The following is a 25,012-nucleotide window of genomic DNA, read 5'->3' as shown; positions in this document are numbered from 1 at the left end:
ACAGAATGCCCTTCTAGTAATGAGGAATGAACAAAAATATTGTCTATGGTTGTTCTACTGTTCCCTTGCACTCTCGTTGGAAAGAATAGGGTTTGCATAAGATTATATGAATTAAGGAGGTGTACCAGCATCCCAATTAATATTTAAGTCACCACATATAACTAACTTTTTGTATTTCCTATAAAGTGAACCAAGAGCCTCCTCTAGCTTTAGCAAAAATGTTGTGAAATCGGAGTCTGGGGATCTACACTCCTGGAAATGGAAAAAAAGAACACATTGACACCGATGTGTCAGACCCACCATACTTGGTCCGGACACTGCGAGAGGGCTGTACAAGCAATGATCACACGCACGGCACAGCGGACACACCAGGAACCGCGGTGTTGGCCGTCGAATGGCGCTAGCTGCGCAGCATTTGTGCACCGCCGCCGTCAGTGTCAGCCAGTTTGCCGTGGCATACGGAGCTCCATCGCAATCTTTAACACTGGTAGCATGCCGCGACAGCGTGGACGTGAACCGTATGTGCAGTTGACGGACTTTGAGCGAGGGCGTATAGTGGGCATGCGGGAGGCCGGGTGGACGTACCGCCGAATTGCTCAACACGTGGGGCGTGAGGTCTCCACAGTACATCGATGTTGTCGCCAGTGGTCGGCGGAAGGTGCACGTGCCCGTCGACCTGGGACCGGACCGCAGCGACGCACGGATGCACGCCAAGACCGTAGGATCCTACGCAGTGCCGTAGGGGACCGCACCGCCACTTCCCAGCAAATTAGGGACACTGTTGCTCCTGGGGTATCGGCGAGGACCATTCGCAACCGTCTCCATGAAGCTGGGCTACGGTCCCGCACACCGTTAGGCCGTCTTCCGCTCACGCCCCAACATCGTGCAGCCCGCCTCCAGTGGTGTCGCGACAGGCGTGAATGGAGGGACGAATGGAGACGTGTCGTCTTCAGCGATGAGAGTCGCTTCTGCCTTGGTGCCAATGATGGTCGTATGCGTGTTTGGCGCCGTGCAGGTGAGCGCCACAATCAGGACTGCATACGACCGAGGCACACAGGGCCAACACCCGGCATCATGGTGTGGGGAGCGATCTCCTACACTGGCCGTACACCACTGGTGATCGTCGAGGGGACACTGAATAGTGCACGGTACATCCAAACCGTCATCCAACCCATCGTTCTACCATTCCTAGACCGGCAAGGGAACTTGCTGTTCCAACAGGACAATGCACGTCCGCATGTATCCCGTGCCACCCAACGTGCTCTAGAAGGTGTAAGTCAACTACCCTGGCCAGCAAGATCTCCGGATCTGTCCCCCATTGAGCATGTTTGGGACTGGATGAAGCGTCATCTCACGCGGTCTGCACGTCCAGCACGAACGCTGGTCCAACTGAGGCGCCAGGTGGAAATGGCATGGCAAGCCATTCCACAGGACTACATCCAGCATCTCTACGATCGTCTCCATGGGAGAATAGCAGCCTGCATTGCTGCGAAAGGTGGATATACACTGTACTAGTGCCGACATTGTGCATGCTCTGTTGCCTGTGTCTATGTGCCTGTGGTTCTGTCAGTGTGATCATGTGATGTATCTGACCCCAGGAATGTGTCAATAAAGTTTCCCCTTCTTGGGACAATGAATTCACGGTGTTCTTATTTCAATTTCCAGGAGTGTATAAATAACAACAGTAAGAAGTTTAGCTCCGCTACTTTTAACCACACCTGCACAACTTTCAAACACCTTTTCAGTGCAGTACTTTGAAACATCAATTGACTCAAATGGGATACCGTTTTTCACATACATGGCTACTCCCCCACACCACAAAGAGCTCCTAGAAAAGCTGCCAGCCAACCTGTATCCTGGTAAAGGAAGCCTCTGAATTATCTCCTTATTTAAGAAGTGTTCAGATATACCAATAATTTCAGAGTCAACATCTATAAGCAGTTCACAAACTTTATCTCTAATACCGTGTATATTTTGATGAAATATACAAATTCCCTCATTAATCGGATACCTAAGCTTTGTCGAAAGTGGTTTCTTTGTTAGACAGACTTCCCTTAAGCAGGAATACCTGTCAGCTGACTTCAATCTAAAAAAGGTACAGCTCTAACACCCACAACTACCGGAATTTTCCCATTTGCTGTCACCTATAAGCCTTGCCAACCTCTCCTTTCCATAACTGTTGAGGTGCAGGCCATGTCTAGTGAAACCCGTCCTGTTGATAGACTCCACCGACACCATTGAAATGTGACTCATGCCTTCTGTCATCAGCACACCCCCAAGTCTCATGTTATTACGCCTGACGGCTGTATTAAGATGAGGCCGATCGTGACGCTGAAACAGTCCCACGAAATGCACATTCGTGTTGCCAGTCTGAGTGGCTATCTTTTCCAAGTCACCATCTATGTCATGAGCCAATCCTGCATTATGCTTCAAACTGCTGGTGACCTGGTACTCACTCCCCAACATTTCCTGCAACTGCTGGCCTACACCTCTACCATGAGAACTACCTAACAGCAGAACCTTCTTCTTTCTCTTAGACTTTGCAACTGTCCTAGCCACCCTATCTGCCGAGGTCTGCTGCATAATTCCTACATCTACAGCTACTAGGCATTCCTCTCCACTAGACTCTGACAGTTATTCATATCTATTGCAAACACCAATAGTAAAACTATCTGAAAATCTCCTTCTCCTAGCAGATCTCTTGCCAACAGCCAGCTCCAATTCCCCAACACCCTTCTCCCTCCTCATCCTATCTAGCTCCTCCTGTGCGTTTTTCAACTGCACCTGAAGGGCACAGATCTTACGCTCCTGCTCCTCTATCAACTTACTCTTGCAACATAACCTGCAGTTCCAGGAGAGGATCTCACCAGACTGCCCACTGGCTTCCCCACTGCATCCCCCCCAGTGAAAATACTCGAACAACTCTCACACCGCAATCCACTACTCACGAACCTACGGCAAAGCCCACACTTCTCACACATGATAAAATTTTACAGTTATTGAAACAAGAAAACAACTTTATCTAAGTTCCGCTACTACAATAAGAAGATGTTAAAAACTGACTACAATAATCACAAACTTGCTCTACAAGGGAGGTAACTACTATCATTGACAGTATTAATCAACAACAAATGAGAATATAACAAAAGACTAACACAGTAAGAAAATCAAACGTCTAATGACACAGTAACGAAACTGAAAGCAGTTCCCAAAAATTCCTTCTGAAATTATTTCAAAAGAAAGCCCCAAGAACACCGGTTGAAGACTACAAAGTTCCTAAATAAACCACTATACACGAACAATTAATTAGTACTTAGCTTTCGATGCGCCGCTACAGCTGCAACTGGTCAGTGCGGAATGTAAACACGAGTAAGAGGTTAAGTTGCTCGAATACGAAACACTCACAAATAACAGGTCACAACACAAGAAAGGCAGAGGTGAATGAAGAAACCACTAATAAGTCACTTATATAGTAAATATTATCACAAAAACCGTTAAAATATGTATCTGAAACCTAAAAATATACGAAAACTCCAGTTGGACGTCCCATGTTTTCCGACCAGTCCATTCTTTTATCGTATTCGACGGATTCAACTATCTCGATACGCTCACCTTTCCGGTTTTGTGCTGTTGTATACGTATGCTCTCTTGGTGTTGAATGTTTTGACTGTTAATTCTTCTAGATGTAATTTGTCTGTAATCTTTTCTCCAATGTATTTTCGAATTCTAGGAGTAGTTTCCGCTCTCTTTATTGGGTGAATTACGGTACTGGTTTGGAAATACGGGTTTGGGTCTACGTTGTGTTGATTTGTTAGTTCGTTTCTTATCAGTCAACAATTACAGCGGCTGAATTCGGCTAAACGCAGGTTTCGCAGGAGGGCCTTTGTAAACAGTGTTTATTTTGACAGTGATAGCCTCCTACAGAGAAAACTATTTCGCGATTGTGTGAGATGTCTACGACTACTAAAACAGCAAACCTTGTACATGTGTATTATAGTGACAGTTTTGCGGTTGTTGACTTTTTTTATTCTGAGGAAAAGATCTGTCGGTATTTCTCGTCGTTGATTTTTATTCCGTTTCCTTCACGAATAACTAATTCGTATACGCGTTGGAGTCTGAGATATTTTTTGCGGTTTTACCGGAGCTTATTTGGTTCGATCCCGAGACTTTAATGCATATGTGGATTTATGCTGGCCTTCTACCCAATTTAAAGAGCTTAAGAATTATGTTCTCTATTTAGACGTGTAGATTACAAACATTCGGTTGTGGAATGGTCTACTATGTAACGTGTAGCGCTTTTATGCCGCCGTCCTCCGTAAAATATAAATCTTTTGCGTCTTTGTACTGTGAAGTACAATACAATACGCTTTTTTAATACAGGTGTTACAGGCCGATTGCCACTGTCAGTGTCAAAATGTCTGATTTTTCCGCTTTTTTGCTTGAATCTTTGTGTATGTACAGTATACTGCCAGTGCCTGCTGACTTAGTTCTTGTGGGATTTCGAACGGCTTGTCGCGAATCTACACTATACGCAGTCCTACATCTGCGTGAGTAACCGGCGCAATTCCATAGAAATTCGGGAAATTAGCAGACTGACTATTTCAAGACAAATTTTATCGTTCTTCATGTACAGCGTTCGCTTCGAAATTGTACTGTAATTCAGCAACGGCATTTACTTTTAATCAAATCAAACTTCTTAACCAAAAATATATTTTGATAATCTTGGACATTTCAGAACTCTGTGCCAACCTGAAATGTTCAGGGTATGTCTCCTGTCTCCATCTTCGCTGTGGCGAGTGTAGTTACAGTTTCGTTAGCCGAACACCTGGCCGTACGCCAACCGGAGCTCAGCGTAAACACGTCTATGTTGGCGAACATACTCTGCCAACTACCGTTGTCGAATAAGTGGTGATAGCTTGAGACCACTTCCTTCACCCAATTAGATATTCTTAAGGATATTAATTTTAAAAGAAGGAATACTTTATTTCATTAGACCGCTTTACTGTTGACCCACTTGATAACAGTAGTCACAAGTAAAGTTTTGCCACTTGCGACGACCCCCCTGAGCCGGCCGCTGTGGTCGAGCGTTTCTAGGCGCTTCAGTCCGGAACCACGCGGCTGCTACGGTCGCAGGTTCGAATCCTGCCTCGGGCATGGATGTGTGTGTGATGTCCTTAGGTTAGTTTGGTTTTCGTTGTTCTAAGTCTACGGGCTGATGACCTCAGATGTTCAGTTCCATAGTGCTTAGAGCCATCTGAACCATTTTTGACGACCCCCTGAAAACGAGTGATCCTAGGACAATGAAACTTTGTGGAAACATTCGTAACGACGTACGGAAGAGAAATAAACTATTGAATGAAACTCATATTAATCGCCATCCGAGAGAATTCAGTTTTGGTAACCTTGGTGGGCCGCGTGCGGTAGCCGCGCGGTCGAAGGCGCCTTCTCACGGTCCGTGCGGCTCCACCCGTCGGAGGTTCGAGTCCTCCCTCGGGTATGGGTGTGTGTGTTGTCCATAGCGTAAGTTAGTTCAAGTTAGATTAATACCACAAATTTCCAAAATTTAACCTTGGTGGTTGCGCAGTTGGAAGGATCGGACAATGATTTGGTTTTCTCAAAAAATGGTCCAAATGGCTCTGAGCACTATGGGACTCAACATCTTAGGTCACAAGTCCCCTAGAACTTAGAACTACTTAAACCTAACTAACCTAAGGAGAACACACACACCCATGCCCGAGGCAGGATTCGAACCTGCGAACGTAGCAGCCTCGCGGCTTAGGACTGCAGCGCCAGAACCGCACGGCCACCACGGCCGGCTTGGTTTTCTCCATAAGAGTTAATACGTTTGCGTCGTAACAGAGTCATCTCACGAGGAATATGAGGTAGAACTCCACTGTGCAGCAGACATTCGAGTCCAAATCACCTCTCTCCCTTGGAGTAGAGGCATCACATGTTGGGGAAGCAGATCACAGTAACATGTGTCGTTCACGCTACATGTCCTTGGTCCTTGGGGTCTGAATTCCTCAATAAAAATATAAATAAAAATAAAAATAAAAATTGACCAATCATGAGCTATGCCGTGCAGTGACACCACACAGTGACGCTTTGGCGATGACGATCCTCAAATAGCCGGCAGTTGTGACCGAGCGATTCTAGGCGCTTCAGTCCGGAACCGCGCTGCTGCTACGGTCGCAGCTTCGAATCCTGCCTTTTGCATGGATGTGTGTGCTGTCCTTATGTTAGTTAGGTTTAAGTAGTTCTAAGTCAAGGGGACTGATTCCCTCAGATGTTAAGTCCCATAGTGCTGAGAGCCATTTGAACCATTTTTTTTTTAATCCTCAAATGCGAAAACTGTGAGTGTTCACACCTCCAATGAGCTTAAAGTGTTCTGAGGCAAAAGTTGGTGGCAAATGTGAAGTTTGTACGAATACCTCTTCACAGCTGCTCACAGCACTTTTCAAACGGTGGATCATGGAAAGTCCAGCTGCTGTCACACAGCTCGTGCTTGCTTGGAGATCGCACTTGGCTTCCAAGATTCTCAGCCATGACAACAGTAACTTCTTCAACAATTTGTAGCGAAATTTGTCATTGGCCTCTCTTAGGAGCAAACCGAATCACTGGCCTATCGTTCCAAACTGCGTAACCACCAAGAGCATCAGATTTGAACCCTCTCATGTGGAAATTAATTTTTGTTCCTTTCAGCGGTTTATTCATTATTTCTCTTCTCCATGCCCCTACAAATGTTTCCACGAAGTTTAATTGTCCAACGATCACTCGTTTTTCATGGGGGCCCTGTCAAGTAGCGAAAGTTTAATTATAACCACCTTGTAAATCAGTTTTCCGTGAACACGCCTTACTCTTACAGCAATTCTATACTGGACTACCCCATAATGGTGTGTGATACACGGTACTTAGGGCGCCACTATCACTTCCCTCTTTCTTTTCCGGTCCCGAAAAGTAATCAGGAAGGATGACTGTTCGACGTATCCGTATGAGCTGGAATCACTCTAATTCCTTCTTAATGTCTTTTCGCGAGATTACTTGGAGAAAATACTATGCTGATACACGTTTTTTTATATGAAGCGAGAGACGTATTGTTCAAATGGATCTACGAGTATGTTAAATAAACTTTTCAGCTGAAAATTACTCCAGGGCTTCTGCCACCTATTAGAACAGTTTCCTTTCCTCGAATCGACGGACCACCGCTCCTGTGCGAAGTGAGAATGTGGTATCCTAGGTTAAAAGGTTTGTAATGGACGGATATAATATGTGTGTGTGTGTGTGTGTGTGTGTGGCGCGTGTGCGCGCCTGTGTTTAGAGTTGAGTGCCGAATTTATTTGCGTACTTGAGAGCAACAAGAGAGAGAGAGAGAGACAGAGAGAGAGAGAAAGAGAGAGAGAGAGAGAGAGAGAGAGAGAGAGAGAGAGAAACAAACACAGTTCCAGCACGTAAATTATTTTTTCTGCTAACACAAATGGGGCCACTGAGCTTGTAATCTCCATTCACAAAAGTGATACTCATCAGTAATTCTACGCATCCACAATGCATTAGGAAAATTTGGCATTTAAAACCCAGGATTTAGCCGCTAAATCCTGTGCTCGTGAATTTTTGGGTACCCCTCCCTTCAGTTTTCTATTGAAACATTAGTGATAAACGAATTCACAGTCTTCGTGAAGTAAAATCCACAAAGAGTTTCAGTGCCGTTCAGTGGGTCAAACTCAACGAATTCCAGTCGAAACCAGCCCGGCAGTAAGCAGGTGATAGCTAAAGCCTGCCGCATGACTGACGGCATTGCCTTTGTACGTTTGGCCGCACTACGTGCTGTGACGACATTGGCTCACGACCAGTTAAGATAATAAGTCGTTGTTCAAACTTATAGTTATGCCCGCTTGATCTTCGATGCAGCAGCGTTTCAGACAACATTCAGCTGTATGCAAAACGCTATTTCATTTTACATAAAGTGTTTAAAAATATGTTCACTATTCTTACGGGAGAATGTGGTGGGAACAGATTCTTGCGAAATGGGCCATTCCGTTTTGTGATACCCATCTTTCAGTTGATACTACAAGAGGTGCTTAACCTGTGTACCACTCATATTTACACATCGTTCAGTATTCCTTCTCAGAGAACCCGTACACACCTGGCTGCCCTCCCATTTGTTCACATGCCTAGAACGCAGGCTCCTGTACCGTGTGCATGTTGACGATGGATGTGGATTACACCAACAACTTTAAACGTCCCCACTGCCAGAAGTCTAAGACATTAAAGATAAGTGAAAAGGAAGTTGTTTAGACTCGATCTCTTCGATTAATGCATCACTAGTAAGACATTAGAGTGATAGAGGCTGTAACTTTTATAATAGTGGGGGGTAGTGTCTGGAGCGGAAAATGACCACAATCAGAACAAGGTTAATTTCTCTGTTAATGTATACTCCTTTTTTTAGCATGTCACAGGCAATTCCTGCCAAGTAAATAATACAACACCGAACCTGATGCCTGTACAAGTAGTTGGTTGGCGGAGGCAAGGTGGGCAGGGGTCGCGACCCGAGGCCTGGCCACGATGTCTCCTCCCTCCCATCCTGGGGATGTGATGTGGTACAAAAGATGCAGTTGGTGTATTATTGTGATTTTTTTTAATATTTATCTATTCATTTATTTATTTTTAATTCTTTTTAATTTTTATTTTTTATATTTTTTTGTATTTTTTTAACAGTATGGAACCGAAAACTAGTACCATGGTAATATTTGTAGAAAACGGCAAAAGAAAGAGAGCAAAGTGCGGGGCGAAGGAAACCATGAAACAAATCTGAAGGGTGGAATCCTTACCACCATTAACCAGTGCTACATCTTGCACTGGATGGGAAAACAAAAACTGCGAAGACCTTTTCGCACCGGGGACAAAAAGAGGAAATGGGGCAAATACTGCTACAGAGTGTGAGGGTTCACAACGAAACTCTCCATCTGCTGTATCATCCAGGTATGACTTCTCGTAATGATGAAAGTAGATCCCACGTTGTACCGTGTAGTGTTCTATCATTGTCTTGTAATCTTAGCTTCTCTTACCCGTGATGTTCCAGCTACGTGGAGGGTCGTGGAACGCACTCCACAAAAAATTGGAAAAATATTGTCGATACTTTGGGTTACGGAGGATCTTGCAATGTCGTTCCTGCAAATAGTTCCAAAAGTCTAAAGTGTCCTTAGTGCCGTCTTGAAACAAATAATGCACTGCATGTCCACGAAGCCACGTCATTGCATTAGTTTTAGTGCGTGGGTAATACGTCTCATCCGGGAATACGATAGTCTTGGGGTCGATATGATTCGGCGTTACCCGAAGGAAGTATGCTGACATTTGCCTCACTAAGTGCCACACTGCCGTAGACTCGCCACAGCTAAGACGGTGTTCATCGTTGTCTTGAACGCCACAGCTCGTGCACGTGGGTGAGTCGACCATGTGGATCGCATGTAGCCTTGATCTGGTCACCTGCTTACCATTGACAGTGATATACCACATCGCCGTGACGTCAGTGTCCAGTGTTACGTGGTGAATTGTCCTCCACACTACTCGACAGTTGATGTTCGGGTGCTTCCTCTCCACGACGTTATCGGGTAGTCCACGTTGCAGGACCCTATAAACCACCTTTGCCGTCGCCAGGTGAGTCGCTGGTAAGGCAAGTCGAACGTAACTGACTTCGAGGTAAAAGACACCGATGTAGAAGAGCGAGGAGGGGACGTGGTGTATCGGCACAGGCGGCAACAGGGAGGGCGGTGCTAGTTCTTCTATTAACAAACTGGTCAAACTGTCTGGACGGCAGTGCCATAGTTTGACTAATGTGCTCACAAATAGGGCGACCGCTCTGTCATCAACGTGATAAAGGCCAAGCCCTTCCCGATCCGGGGGAAGGGTGAGAGTCTCATATTTTATCTTCAAAAGCATTCCTGAACTCACAAAGGACCCAAAAGCCGCAAGTATACGGCGAGCTAACATCACCGGTATAGGTAATATCTGGGCGATGTGCGGAATGCGTGACGCTAAATATGTGTTAACCTACTGGGTCCTTTGGACGATGTCCAGGGCTCGTAGGCGGTTGTTGGCAATTCCAGCCCGAACATTTCGTAAAAGCCGTCGAAAGTTGTGAGCAGCGGTCCGTCGTATATCGTCTGTAAAATCAATGCCGAGACATTTCAAACTATCTCTGAGCTGTAAAGGGGTGACACTGTTCTCAGACAATCCGACCCCGATGTTCATCGCCACCGATTTTGCGACGTTGATACGACTACCAGTGGCCATGCCATATTTCTCTATCCAATTCAGTGCGCTAGCGGTGTCGTCACCGTTGCGGATGACAATCACCAGGTCGTCAGCGTACGCTTTACATCGGAAAGTGTGGCCTCGTAACGTCATACCCGTTAGTCGTTGGCGCAGGCCGCAAAGGAGAGGTTCCATGGCCACAGCGTAAAGTAAAGTGGAGAGAGGGCAGCCTTGGCGTATCGATCGAGAAATGGTGAGGGGCTGCGAAGGTCGGCCGTTGACGATCACCTTGAACGTCGCGCCACGGAGTAGTCGCATGACGACAGTGACGAATGGCTGTGGGTACCGCATATGTTGGAGGACCGCTTCCAAATAGTCGTGGTCCACTCGGTCGAAAGCTTGACTAAAATCGATTGCCGCCAGTGCACCCTTCAGACGACATGCCCCCGCCAGTGAGATCAAGTCACGATATTCACTGAGTGCTGTTTGAATATTATTGTCGTCTCCTAAAGACGTTTGATCGGGTGAGATAACATTTCGTAAGGTCTGGCGTATCCGCGCCGCCAACAGTCGAGAAAAGAATTTAAAGTCGCAGTTCAATAGCGTCAACAGGCGGTAGTCCTGCAGTCGTGAGCCACCGGACGGTTTGTGAATAGGAATAATCATCCCTTCCATAAGGGCCGCAGGGAGCGGCACGTCCGGGGATAGTAGTTCGCGACAGATGTCCGTCCATCGGGAGGCTAATAAATATTGAAAAGTCCGGTAAAATTCCAAGGGGAGGCCATCAGGACCCGGTGACTTGTTGACAGCTCCTTTTCTAATGGCGTCGATCACTTCTTCTTCTTCTTCTTCTTCTGTAATTTCGTCCATCAAGGCCTCTTCCATTGCCGGGGTGACGGTGCCGTAAATCGTCTGACAGACGTCCTCCAGTGCTGTCGGATCAGGGGTCTGAGCGGAATAGAGTTGGGAATAATGATTGTAGAACGCTGTGTTTATGTCTTGTTGCGTGGTGAGGCGACGACCGTCCTCCGTGTCGATGAAGCGTATCAGCGTTCGTTGGCGTCGTTTACGTTCACGAAGGACGTGGAACATTGACGGGCGTTCGCTCGGTATCCGATCCTGCGTCCTCGAGCGGATGACTACCCCCTCTAGGTGGCGTCTCATATGAGCGAGGATCTGAGCCTTAGCACGGTGGACCGCCGTTTGTCGTTCCGGAGACGGCGCCATAGCATCACAGTCGCGCAGAACCCGGAAGTGAAAGTCGAGTGTATGTCTTCGCCAAGTAGCGTGGTTACGACCGTAGGTTATCAACGTTCGCCTCAGTGCCGGTTTGGCGCAGTCCAACCACCAGCGGATCGTTGTGGGATATGCACGGAGGCGATTTTCACACGAATGCCACGTATCCTCAACGGCTTGGCGGCAATCCGGGTACGACAGGTGAGCGATGTTTAATTTCCACGGGCTACGGCTTCTCCACACTTGTTGCCGCCGCAGGGTGACGGCACAAATGTAAGCTGTGTGGTCCGAGACTGCTGCAGGCCACAGTTCCGCATCCTGTGTTCCAGCGGCGAGGGAGCGTGAGACATAAATCCGATCGATACGACTGGAAGAGTGACTCGTGAAGTGCGTGAATCCCGGTCGGTGGCCGTGAAGATGTTCCCAAGTGTCCACCATCTGTTGGTCTCGAATTAGCGTCTCGAGTTCCGGGCAAGGATTATGTCGTGGGAGTTGGTCTCTGGGCGCCAGTACGCAATTGTAGTCACCTCCAAACACCAGATGGTCGTGGCGGCCTTGGAAGAGCGGGGCGACGTCTTCCGCAAAGAATCGTGAACGTTCGCGACGTTTGTCCGCCCCGGAAGGTGCGTAGATGTTGATAAGGCGGACACCCAGTACTGTGAGTGCCATTCCTCTTGCCCCAGGCAGAAACAGGATATCGTCCGCCACTATCCCTTCCCGATGAAGTACAGCGACACCGCTGCCTGTTGGGGAAGCTGGAGAGACGCAAGCATCGTAACCGTACATGCCTGGGAAGTCGTCGACGTACACTTCCTGGAGAAGGCCTATGTCGATGGAAGCAGAGTTCAACATATCCTGAAGCAAGGATAACTTAGCGCGCGTCCGTATAGTGTTGATGTTTATAGTTGCAACGCGATAAGTTTGAGGTCTCTCCATAGCATCCGTGTTCGCCATCAATACCCTTGTAAGGCTGTCTCGTCACTGTAACTGATGTGGCGGGAAAGGATCAACATTGGTGGGGTAAAGTTCCACCCGTATCGTCCGACACGATGGGCAAGGCGTGTTCCTCACAGTCGTCCGCCCAGTCGCCATGAAATACCATCGGCTGTTGGTGGCTGTTAGTGGCTGCTGCGGCACTCGGCGCTGACTCCATCGGCTCTGCTGGCTGGGAATCGGCAGCGGCTGTCTGTTTGTGATCCTGCTGTTCTGTGGGGTTGGAGGGGCTGAAGCCGTCACCACGGCGATCTGTTGAGTTTGATGTTACAGCGGCCTCTGTACCGCTGGTACCGTCGTCGGAATTTCCACAGTCCATGTCAGACGATCGCTGCAAACAATCGTCCGATGGAGCACGCCGCCGTCTCTTGTGTTTTCGCGGGGAACGCTGTTTACGGACGTGTGTTTCAGTATGAATGTGGGTGAATTTCTTCAGCTGCTCCGGTGTCTGGAAGAAAAGCCTCTGTCGGCACAACCCGTGGGTCAATGTCCATCCTAGCATCCACGCCTTCTTGCAAGGTCGGTCGGTGATTATCTACAGGTGGGGGCGCCGTTGTAGAGGCCGGATCCTGTACTGCAGAAGCCATCATGGTCTCGTTATCGGAGGCGGCTATCGGACTAACGTGGTCAGCATCGGAAAGGGTTGCTGCCCGTGTAACTTCGGCGTAATTGAGAGGAAGGGTCGTCACCGTAGAAGGAGTCATAGATTCACCTGTCGGGATTTGAGTAAGCCGTCGTCGGAGACAATCCGACCGGACGTGCCCTTCTTGGCCACAACCAGAGCAAGTGCGTGGCTGACCGTCATACATAATGATCACCCTACATCCGCCGATGACAAGATATGACGGAACATGTTTGGTCAATTCAGTTTTAATCTGTCGCACACCATTAAGAACGGGGTACGTTGTAAAGGTGGTCCATTTTTCGGCCATATGGCTGATCTCTCTGCCGTAGGGCTGGAAAGCCGCGGTGACTACGTCCGGTGGTACTTCGAAAGGGAGTTCGAAGACGCGTATCGTACGGAGGCCAAGCCCCGCGTAATCGATAGAGACCACCCCAATATGGCCATCAGAATCTTTGAATTTAAGATAGTTCGCATGTGCGCGCATGATTCTGTTGCACACCTCGTCACTTACTAGGTTGACGTAGACAACACTGCTCGTGATAGAGAGATGGATACCAATTATGTCTCGCGGTTCAATTTTAACGTCGTCACGTAGAAAACGTTCCACTTCAAAAGCTCGCGGTCGTGCATGATCGGGTTGAAAACTGATCTTGATGGTGGTTTGTCTGTATGAATGTGCCATGTTGCGTCGGTAGTGATGGACTCTAAACTAGCGACAACGCAGTAGTAAACAACTACGGGCACTCGCGACCGCGCGGACGGGACGTAAACAAGACGTCGTCGCCGCAGCGCTGCGGAAAGCAGATTGATTTAAACCTAACTAACCTAAGGACAGCACACAACACCCAGTCATCACGAGGCAGAGAAAATCCCTGACCCCGCCGGGAACCGAACCCGGGAACCCGGGCGCGGAAAGCGAGAACGCTACCGCACGACCACGAGCTGCGGACAATGTGGATCACACATAGAGATAGCTGCCATAAGGTACAGAAGGGAACTGAAAGAAACATACAGAGAGACGAAAAGAAATTACACTAGAATGAAATTTTCACTCTGAGGCAGATTAAAACTGTGTGCCAGACCGAGGATCGAACTCGCGACCTTTCCCTTTCACGAGCTAGTGCTGTATCACCTGAGCTACCCAAGCACTGCTCACGACCCGCCCCCACAGCCGAGTTCAAGTCTCGGTACGGCACACACTTTTAATCTGCCAGGAAGTTTCAGGTATTACACTGTTATTCCAAGACAATAACTGCGCTGAAGACACCGCCATCTACCGGGTGATCAAAAAGTCAGTATAAATTTGAAAACTTAATAAGCCACAGAATAATGAAGATAGAGAGGTAAAAATTGACACACATGCTTGGAATGACATGAGGTTTTATTAGAACAAAAAAAAACACCCCATATTGCTAGACGCGTGAATGATCTCTTGCGCGCGTCGTTTGGTGATGATCGTGTGCTCAGCCGCCACTTTCGTCATGCTTGGCCTCCCAGGTCCCCAGACCTCAGTCCGTGCGATTATTAGCTTTGGGGTCACCTGAAGTCGCATGTGTATCTTGATCGACCGACATCTCTAGGGATGCTGAAAGACAACATCCGACGCCAATGCCTCAGTGCTGTTTACAACATTATTCCTAGACTACAGCTATTGTTGAGGAATGATGGTGGACATATTGAGCATTTCCTGTAAAGAACGTTATCTTTCCTTTGTCTTACTTTGTTATGCTAATTATTGCTATTCTGATCAGACGAAGCGCTATCTGTCGGACATTTTGTTAACTTTGTTTTTTTTTTTGGTCCTAATAAAACCCCATGTCATTCCAAGCATGTGTGTCAATTTTCACCTCTATCTACATTATTCCTTGATTTATTCAGTTTTCAAATTTATACTGACTTTTTGATGACCCAGTATGATGGTCCCCTGGACATTAGAAAAGGCGTGTCATATTTCTTAATTGGGTGTGTGATTGCCACGGATGGAAATTCATGATCTGCAAAGTGCTGCCATGCTGGCGAAAAGGTTGGTTAGGAGTTGTGGTAGGGCGCCGCTCCATTCTTCCACCAGCACGGTTGGTAACTGTTGGATGGTCGTTGTTGTATGTCGACGTGTTGCAATAGGTCTCCCCAGCGCATTCCACACGAGATAGACGGGATTTGTGTCGGAGGAACGGGCACGCCAGTCGACTCGCCAATTGTTCTCTCGTTCCAAGAGCGCCTCCACCTGCGCTTTTTGATGCCGTCGCGCATTTTCAACTATAACAATGAATTAAGTGCCGAATACAACCCTGAAAAACCGCACTTTTGGAATAAGTAACATTGACCAATCAGTGTATAGTGTCCAAAGATTTGGAGGTCAGTACGCCCTTGCAATATTTGCTCCCCACGCCAAATCACATGTACAAACACAACGCTCATGTTGGACAGTGTTACTAGACGCATGGCGTGCTCCTAGCCCTCGCCATATGAGGACAGGTGCAGCATTGTCGCACATGATCGTTTCGATGGACTAGGTGTTATGGTGTGGGGAGGCATACCGTTCCACGGGCGTACTCACCTCCATATTTTTAAACACGGTACGCCCACCAGTCAACGTCATTGCGGCACTATACTTTTTCCCCATGTGGGTCTTTTTAGGAGTACATTTGGCCATGATTTCATTTTTATGGACGACAATTCGCGACAGCATAGAACAGTGCTGGTGGAGGTGCTTTTGGAACGAGAGCATATTTGACGAATGGATTGGCCTGCCCTTTCCCAAAATTAATTACTATCGAGCATGTGTGGGATGCGTTGGAGAGGTATAATGCAGCGCTTCCACATGCACCAATGTCCATTTAGTGGTTGTCAACAGCGCAGGTGGCGGAATGGAACGCCTTACCATAATAACTAACCTTGTGGACAGCATGGGAGCAGGTTGCAGAGCATGAATTTCCGTTCGTGGTAATTACACACCCTATTAAGAACTACGTCCCGCCTTTCCTAATGCCCAAGAGCCCAACATGAAACGTCTTGAATTCAGAGTAATTATTATCTTGGAGTAAAAGTGTCATTTCTGTTCGCCTCATTGCGTATTTCTTTCAGTTACCTCCTCTACTACACTGTAGCAGTTATATCATTGTATGGTTCACACTTCATCGATCTATGTTACTTGGCAGTGACTCAGTTCTTAAGTTATGGAATCTACTAACATAACGTCCTTTGCTTAACGAATAATGACTTATGGAGGCGTTAATCTAATTCTAATAGCAAATAATATTCAGAAATTAGCCAAACCAAGTATTTATCTCAAGATAAAGGAAGCACCTTTCCGTTTTGACGTTGTGAATGAGGCTGAGTTTTTCTGGTATTCAGCGCAGATGATGCATGGAACACGAATTTAATCGTTATTATTAAGTTTTTTTGTTGGTTGTCTGGTTGTTTTCTTGAGTTGGGGGAGGGGACCAAACAGCGAGATCATCGGTCCCAACGGATGAACGAAGTTAGGTGAAGGAAATCGGCCGTGCCCTTTCGAAGGAACCATCCCGACATTTGCCTGAAGCTATTACTGTAGATGACGCCTAATAATGTACTATTTCGAGTCATCTTTAATTACTCTGTTGCCACGCGGGATTAGCCGAGCGGTCTAGGGCGCTGCAAAAACAATTGTTCAAATGGCTCTGAGCACTATGGGACTTAACATCTTAGGTCATCAGTCCCCTAGAACTTAGAACTACTTGAACCTAACTAACCTAAGGACATCACACACATCCATGCCCGAGGCAGGATTCGAACCTGCAACCGTAGCGGTCTAGCTGTTCTAGACTGAAGCGCCTAGAACCGCTCGGCCACCAGCTGCCGGCTAGGGCGCTGCAGTCATGGACTGTGCGGCTGGTCCCGGCAGAGGTTCGAGTCCTCCCTTGGGCATGGGTGTGTGTGTTTGTCCTTAGGATAATTTAGGTTAAGTAGTGTGTAAGCTTAGGGACTGATGACCTTAGCAGTTAAGTCCCATAAGATTTTAAACAAACAAAAATTACTCTGTTAAACAAAAGTAACCTTATTCTTCTGCGAGATGTGAACCGTATGTGACGCCTCACATTTTCTGTATTCTCCCTTTCTTGCCCTCGGGATTCAGTCATTCTGCGCAGCGCATTTGAGAACCTAGTGCAGAGATATTTCAGGACAACTTTTCCAGTGTGACAAAACGAAACGCAATGTGAACAATTCGCTTTGATCACCCGCAAACTTCTCTGCCTCTCCTGGGACACGACAACGCTAATAACGTTGACGAACGTAATATTGTGTTGCGCGTTTATTTTCTTAATATTTTCATATTACCCGTATCGTAATAGCCAGTAGCCTTGGGATGCAATTCAGCAATCCACGAACACTCCAGACAATGATTCGACGTAGTAACCTATCACTACCTTACGGCTGAGTCATAATCAGTAAACTCATATAAATTCGTGGATGTATCTATATGTGGAGATATGAAGTGGAGTCACAAAGTGGAGGTTCCGTGATGTATAGGGGTGGCATTATGAGAGGGTCGACGTACGCCGCTGGTGGTCACGGCAGGCACCGTAACGTTTGTACGATACGTGAATGCTATCTTTCGACCGATAGTGCAACCATATCGGCAGCATATTGGCGAGGCAGTCATCTTCATGGACTACAATTCGCGCTCTCATCGTGCACATCTTATGAACGACTTCCTTCAGGATAACGACATCGCTCGACCAGAGTGGCCAGCATGTTCTCCAGACATGAACCCTATTGAACATGCCTGGGATGGATTGAAAAGGGCTGTTTATGGACGACGTTACCCACCAACCACTCTGAGGGATCTACGCCGAATCTCCGTTGCGGAGTGGCGCAGTCTGGACCAACAATGCCTTGATGAACTTGTGGATAGTATGCTACGACGAGTACAGTAAAAAAAAAAAAAAAAAAAAAAAAAACGGCTCTGAGCACTATTGGACTCAACTGCTGTGGTCATAAGTCCCCTAAAACTCAGAACTACTTAAACCTAACTAACCTAAGGACATCACACACATCCATGCCCGAGGCAGGATTCGAACCTGCGGCCGTTGCGGTCGCGCGGTTCCAGACTGTAGTGCCTAGAACCGCTCGGCCACTACGGCCGGCCGAGTACAGCAAGTATCAATGCAAGTGGACGTGCTACTGGGTATTAGAGGTACCGGTGTGTACAGCAATCTGGACCACCACCTCTGAAGGTTCCGCTGTATGGTAGTACAACATGCAGTGTGTGGTTTTCATGAGCAAAAAAAGCGTGAAAATGATGTTAATGTTGATCTCTACTCCAATTTTCTGTACAGGTTGCCGAACTCTCGGAACCGAGGCGATGCAGAACTTTTCCCGATGTGTGTATTTTGAAGTAAGCTGTCTTGACGGCAATGTAGAATACAATGTTTGAGACGTTATCATTCTGAGAATGTTGTCGGCTTCTACTTAATCCTGCCATAATTTCCCCGTGAAAATACCGGGACCCTTGAGAAGCTGTGATAAACTAATCAGCAGTTTCTTAAATACTGTAACATGTGTGGGCTTCGGTATGTAAAACCCGACTCTACTTAAATTTCTTGTAGAAACTATGGGGAAATATCTAGTCAACCCTCCATTACAGTAATTAATGTGGTCTTCAATATCTGAACTGTGTTTTAATGGCACCCGTTTAACAAAACATGCTGATACTGGGAATGTCTTACATTTTTCAACACATGTTTATACGTAAAGAACATAAGTAGAATATCTAATAGTGTGTGAAATATACTTCACAATAGTTTAAAAATTATATTTATTCATTTACATGGTTACGTTTTTTCGCGAAAAAAGAAGAAGAAACCAACTTTCGTTTGTTTCATTTATTGTGCTGCAGCCTGCACGATATCAAAGTTCCCACTCTGTGCAACTGAATAGTACATGGCATTGTAAATTTTATATTACAAATTTCACATTAAACTTCATAACTAAGTTTATTTTTATTTTGTGTTGAACAAGAGGTGCATTTGCGTGTAGACATAACAGCAAGGTTCACACAAATGGCAACACACCATATCAACTACCAACAAGACTACTTAAAATTTGTAGTCTGTCTTCTCTGCCCACAGAAACCGCCAAAATGTTATAAGAATAAGTGGGATAACAGTCGATCCAGCACTCCCCACTGCAGGTAACTGCAAAAATTATTTTCTTTTTAAATTAGAAGGACAGTGTCAAGAATATTCAGAACATATTTGCGTCCCAGCTGATATTCCGGCGATGCGGGAAACAGAAGCCAAAAAAGGGACTGTCCCGTTTTCTTTCCGAGACGAATTCCAGCTGGCACGTGTGCTCCTTCTGTTCACTGACAACAGAGACAATGAAATTAAATTATTCTGCATTGTCGTTCTTTCACAACATAGTAACGTCGAGTAATCCGAGTTGGTCAGTTCATCGCTCCGTATTTAAAGTAAAAAGGTTCAAATGGCTCTGAGCACTATGGGACTCAACATCTGTGGTCATAAGTCCCCTAGAACTTAGAACTACTTAAACCTAACTAACCTAAGGACATCACACACATCCATGCACGAGGCAGGATTCGAACCTGCGACCGTAGCGGTCGCGCGGTTCCGGACTGAGCGCCTAGAACCCCTAGACCACCGCGGCCGGCTAAAGTAAAAAGCTTTGTGCTCATGTGCGGTGTAATACGAGTGGAACTGGATACAGTCTTCATTTCTCTCCTTTTACAATTTTTTTTTCTTTTGCTTTGACTGTTCGTTGACAATTTTGTAAGTGCCTTAACCTGAATAACAGTGAAAGAAGCAAACGTGCAAAATTAAGTGGGGCGGCATTTCGCAAATTATCGGAGGAAAGGCGAGAACGAGAAGCCAATGTTCTAAAAACGCTTGGTAAAGCACATAAATTTTTCTCAAAAAATGTTGCTGGTTCGACGTCCGAGTTCAAGTAGTACGGATGATATTTCTGGCACTGCAGTAAAAGAAGTACATGCAGACGAAACAAAAGTTAAAGATGAAGAAAAGCAAATTGTTCCTTATTTCGAGTTCCACGAAAAACTAAGTGTCGAGTCAGACATTACGAAAAGAAATAACCTCGTTAGTAAGGGTCCTGCAGAATGGTGTGTCAATGAATCAACAATCGACATTCTCATACAACGTGGCATTATTCAGAGTTAGGAGGGTGATTTTTCTAATTCAAGAAGATCAATATGCGATGAAACCAAACATTTGCATAAATATGTATTTACCGTGAACTTTTAAATGCTGAATCAACTTTGCGTGATTTTCTAATATACTCCTGTAGCACCGGTGCTGCTTTTTGTTGGTTGGTTGGTTGGTTGGGGGAGGAGACCAGACAGCGTGGTCATCGGTCTCATCGGATTAGGGAAGGAAGTCGGCCGTGACCTTTCAGAGGAACCATCCCGGCATTTGCCTGGAATGATTTAGGGAAATCACGGAAAACCTAAATCAGGATGGCCGGACGCGGGATTGAACCGTCGTCCTTCCGAATGCGAGTCCAGTGTCTATCCACTGCGCCACCTCGCTCGGTGCTGCTTTTTGTGCACCATGTAAGTTGTTCGGAGGTAAGGTCGCAACTGCTACTAATGGTATTGCAGATTGGAAAAATATTTATAATATTTTATCTCATCATGAGAATTCACTTGAACACAAAAAATTCTGAGTTATCACTCTAACAAGAGTGTGTTGAAAAGGGTGTTTGCAGTAGTGAAGAAGCTAAAAAGTCGTAGACTTCCCCTACGTGGATAGGTTGCAAGAATCCATTCATTACATAATCGTCAATTTACGATGTCTCCTGAACTTATAGCCGAGTCTGATCCTTTTCTCGCAGGCACATTGAACGATATGGAAATCCAGTACAGGGACATACAAGTTGTCTTCAACAATCTGTGGTGAAATAATAGAGCTTCTTTCTGAACGAATAAAATTAATTATCTTAAGTGAAGTAAAACGGGCCAAATATTTCTCTATAATAGCAGATTCTACTGTGGACATTTCACATATTGATCAATTATCTTTCCTATTAAGATATGTGAACGACAACGTTTCCTTCTGTTTTTACCAAACCCGGGACACAAGTGTGAAAACTTAGCTGAGGCCGTACTAAAAGTCCTGTCTACAAATTCCATTGGTATTACCGACTGTAGAGGCCAGTCATATTACAACGCGAGCAATATGTCAGGAACCTGGCACGCATTAAAGAACGAAATCCGAAAGCGTATTATGTGCCTTATGCAGCACATTCTTTGAATTCAATCGGCACTAGTGGTGCAAGCTGTTGTCGGGAAGCATTTTCGTTTTTCAATTTAGTGCGAAACCTTTATAATTTTTCCTCTGCTTCTACGCAGCGCTGGGATAAACTTCTTTCATAAAACCAGGAAGCAAACGGTAAAAAGGTTATCAAAAACGCGTTGGTCAGCAAGAGAGGAAGCGTATGTAAGTCTATATGAAAACTGGGAGGGCGTTATCGATTCTCTCACACATATAGCCAATAATACGATTGAAACCCACTTTTGCGAAAGAGGCTTCAGTTTTTTTAATCAACTCAGCAGAGTAGAAACAGTGTTCATGATGACAGAGATTTAATAGAGTAAATCTGAAATTGCAAAGAGTATCTACTGATACTAAAATAGTACATGAATTATATGAATCACTTGTAGGATTTATTGCATCTATTCATGACATGTTCGACTATTATGAAAATAAATCCATGGAGATTGTGACTGATATAGATTATGAAAGCACCTATAAAAGATCACGAAAACGCAAGCTTCATGATGACGAACAAGAGGACTATGCAGAAATTTTTCTGACGGGAAGGGAAAAATTTAGAGTCGAGACATTTCTCCCAGTACTCGAAAATTTGTACGCTGAATTAGTGAGGAGGAAGGAAAGCTATAGAACACTGTTGGACTCCTTCACAGTTTTCAGGTAATCTTAAGAACAGTTCACCTGAGCAAAACTCCAAGGTTTGTATGACACAGATTTAGAGCCTTCCTTCTCTAGTGAATGTATACATTTTGCGCAACTTTTGAAATCTTCTGAGCCGGCCGCGGTGGCCTAGCGGTTCTGGCGCTGCAGTCCGGAACCGCGGGACTGCTACGGTCGCAGGTTCGAATCCTGCCTCGGGCATGGGTGTGTGTGATGTCTTTAGGTTAGTTAGGTTTAAGTAGTTCTAAGTTCTAGGGGACTTATGACCTAAGATGTTGAGTCCCATAGTGCTCAGAGCCATTTGAACCCATTTTTTTTAATCTTCTGAGATTTGTGATACACTAGTTGGAATGGGTAAATTTTTACGAAAAGAGAGGTTACAGTTCGTATTTCTGAATGTTGACATTGCTCTTAGAGTATTTCTATGTATGGCACCTACAAATTGTTCAGCAGAACGCTCGCTTTCGGCTCTTAAATGATTGAAATCGTATCTACGTTCTACGTTGTCTGAGGAGAGATTGAGCGCCTCGTCCATTCTTCACATCGAAGCCGACCTCATACCTGATAACCGTCTTAACTATGAAGATATGACCAACGAGTTTTCTGCCGTCAAGCCAGACGCAAATTTTTTGCTGACTGATGACTCTGTTTACTTACTCATATTAGTTTTAAAAATTTAAGATTATAATGTGAATTTTATTACAACTTAGAGCACAGTCATTCGATTTACAAACTACTTGTTACCTGCTTCTTTTACACTTGCCAATGGCAGAACGCGGAACTAAACCTAGTTTACGTGCAGACGTGATCAAAGGCGCCCGACAATACTAAGCAATATCCCAATGATTCAGGCCGCTCGGCCGTGTACAGTCAAGTCATTCTGGTACTATAGTATATTACAACTGATGCGTATTCTTGTCGTCTTCTGAAATGTATAGTCATCGCGTAAATATGTGTTATCGGAGAGTACGCTCAGATAAAAAGGCGTTAATAAATAAAGTAGTTCAGTTCTGTCGATAAATACGTAAAAGCTTTGCTAATACCATTAGAAAGAGCTATGGTGAGAGCAGTAGCTGCAGTACAAAACTGTTCAGCCCTTATGTGGATTAAAGGTATTGTGGGCACTTATTCTACAGCATCTAGCTACAGAGACCCTAATGCTTTACACGTTAACTATTAGATTATAAAACAATTTTTTCCACATTAGTCTCTAAAATTATGTAATAGCAAATCCAGTTCTGTGTTTGTTCGTCTGTATTTAGTTATTAGTTCGTGCACCGAAATCCCTATGTCATAGCCGGCCGCGGTGGTCTAGCGGTTCTAGGCGCGCAGTCCGGAACCGCGCGACTGCTACGGTCGCAGGATCGAATCCTGCCTCGGGCATGGATGTGTGTGATGTCCTTCGGTTAGTTAGGTTTAAGTAGTTCTAAGTTCTAGGGGACTGATGACCACAGATGTTAAGTCCCATAGTGCTCAGAGACATTTAAACCATTTGAACCCTATGTCATTTTCATTTCTTACGCTTTCCTATAGATTCACGTATTAATACCGAACGTGTCTTTTTTTGTCTACTACACATTCAAGTTATTAGATCGTAAAACGACAGTTTAATTGTAACTTTTAATGCATCTCTGTAAACGTAAGTACTAATTTCTAATGTATGACACTTTCGCTTCAATTTTTAGATCGTAACACAATTTTTGTTTTAATTTTCAACTGTTTCGTGTAAAAGAACAGATTAAAAGTGAATGTATAACAAAAATCCGCTGTCTCCTACACGCTCTGCTGAATTTTTAGGTCATAAAAGAAAAGTTAATTTTCATGTGTTCGTTTCTGTCGTCTTTCGACAGAAGAATGTTTTAACACAATGCAGTTTTAGGTTTCTTTTATCCACTGCCATACACCAAGTACAATTCAGGAACCATATTACATTTTGTTAGAGCGCGAGTAGACCGTTGACGCGTCCTTCAGAACAACGAATAGCGGAGTACGGAAACAGCTCACAGCGCTCCCACACAAAACGACAATTGTGAAGTGATCGGGTAATAGTTATTATTAAAAACATGTATTTTTGGAGGCGGGCGCGTATAATATAGCGTACCTAGGGGCCCAAAATTTTTAATTCTGACGCTGGGAGTGAGTAGATAATAATCTGAATTGGAACCTATGTGCGGAAACGTACCGTTTCCGTGTACGACCATTGAAAACATGTTGTTAAGGTGCCTAGTTTTACAAGTAATTGATTAGGCGTGACCCAGTACATCACTTGTTTTATAGTTCTACTTACTAATAGCCAAAGAAATTGCTCGCGTACTCGTTGACGGGTTCTCTTCGCCGTGATTCAGTATAACCTCTTACAATTCACGTTTGTGGCGTCTCCTTGGAGCACGACAGCTACGCCTGCTGACAGTGAATGCACCCTTTATCGAAGGCGTTGTCTAACTGCGGCGAAATGGGTATGCGATATAGTCGGACGTTGTGGAGAACTCTCTTGATAAAGGCGAAGAGCAGCTCTTGCATTACCATGAGCTTCGACGTTCAGGGATAGCATGTCAGTCTACTCTCCATACGTATACCCAACCATGTTCCTCAAACAAACTCAGACAAATGAATGAGGTTGAAACCAGGTCAGAGAGAGAGGATGGTCGTCAAATGACATCAGCCGATACGAAGTAACTGCCCCTCCACCCCCACACCCCCACCCCCTCCCCACAACCACGCGGCCCAACAATCATGACTACTCTGTTGCATACCTACCTAGAAAATATGTTTTCACACCGCTGTAGCACGGAAATGGTACGTTTCCGGACATGAGTTCCTGCTCAGAATATTAAGTACTCTCACCTCCACAACTCCTAGAAGTTTGTAACAGGAATTTCCGAACATTATCTATATCAAAACATTGCTTCATGACAGTAAAGACTTTAAATAAAAGGTACGAATCTTATCATGAAAAATGTGC

The sequence above is a fragment of the Schistocerca cancellata genome, chromosome 4 (assembly GCF_023864275.1).
Source record: "Schistocerca cancellata isolate TAMUIC-IGC-003103 chromosome 4, iqSchCanc2.1, whole genome shotgun sequence".
NCBI classification, from domain to species: domain Eukaryota; kingdom Metazoa; phylum Arthropoda; class Insecta; order Orthoptera; family Acrididae; genus Schistocerca; species Schistocerca cancellata.
This window is presented reverse-complemented; position numbering follows the sequence as displayed.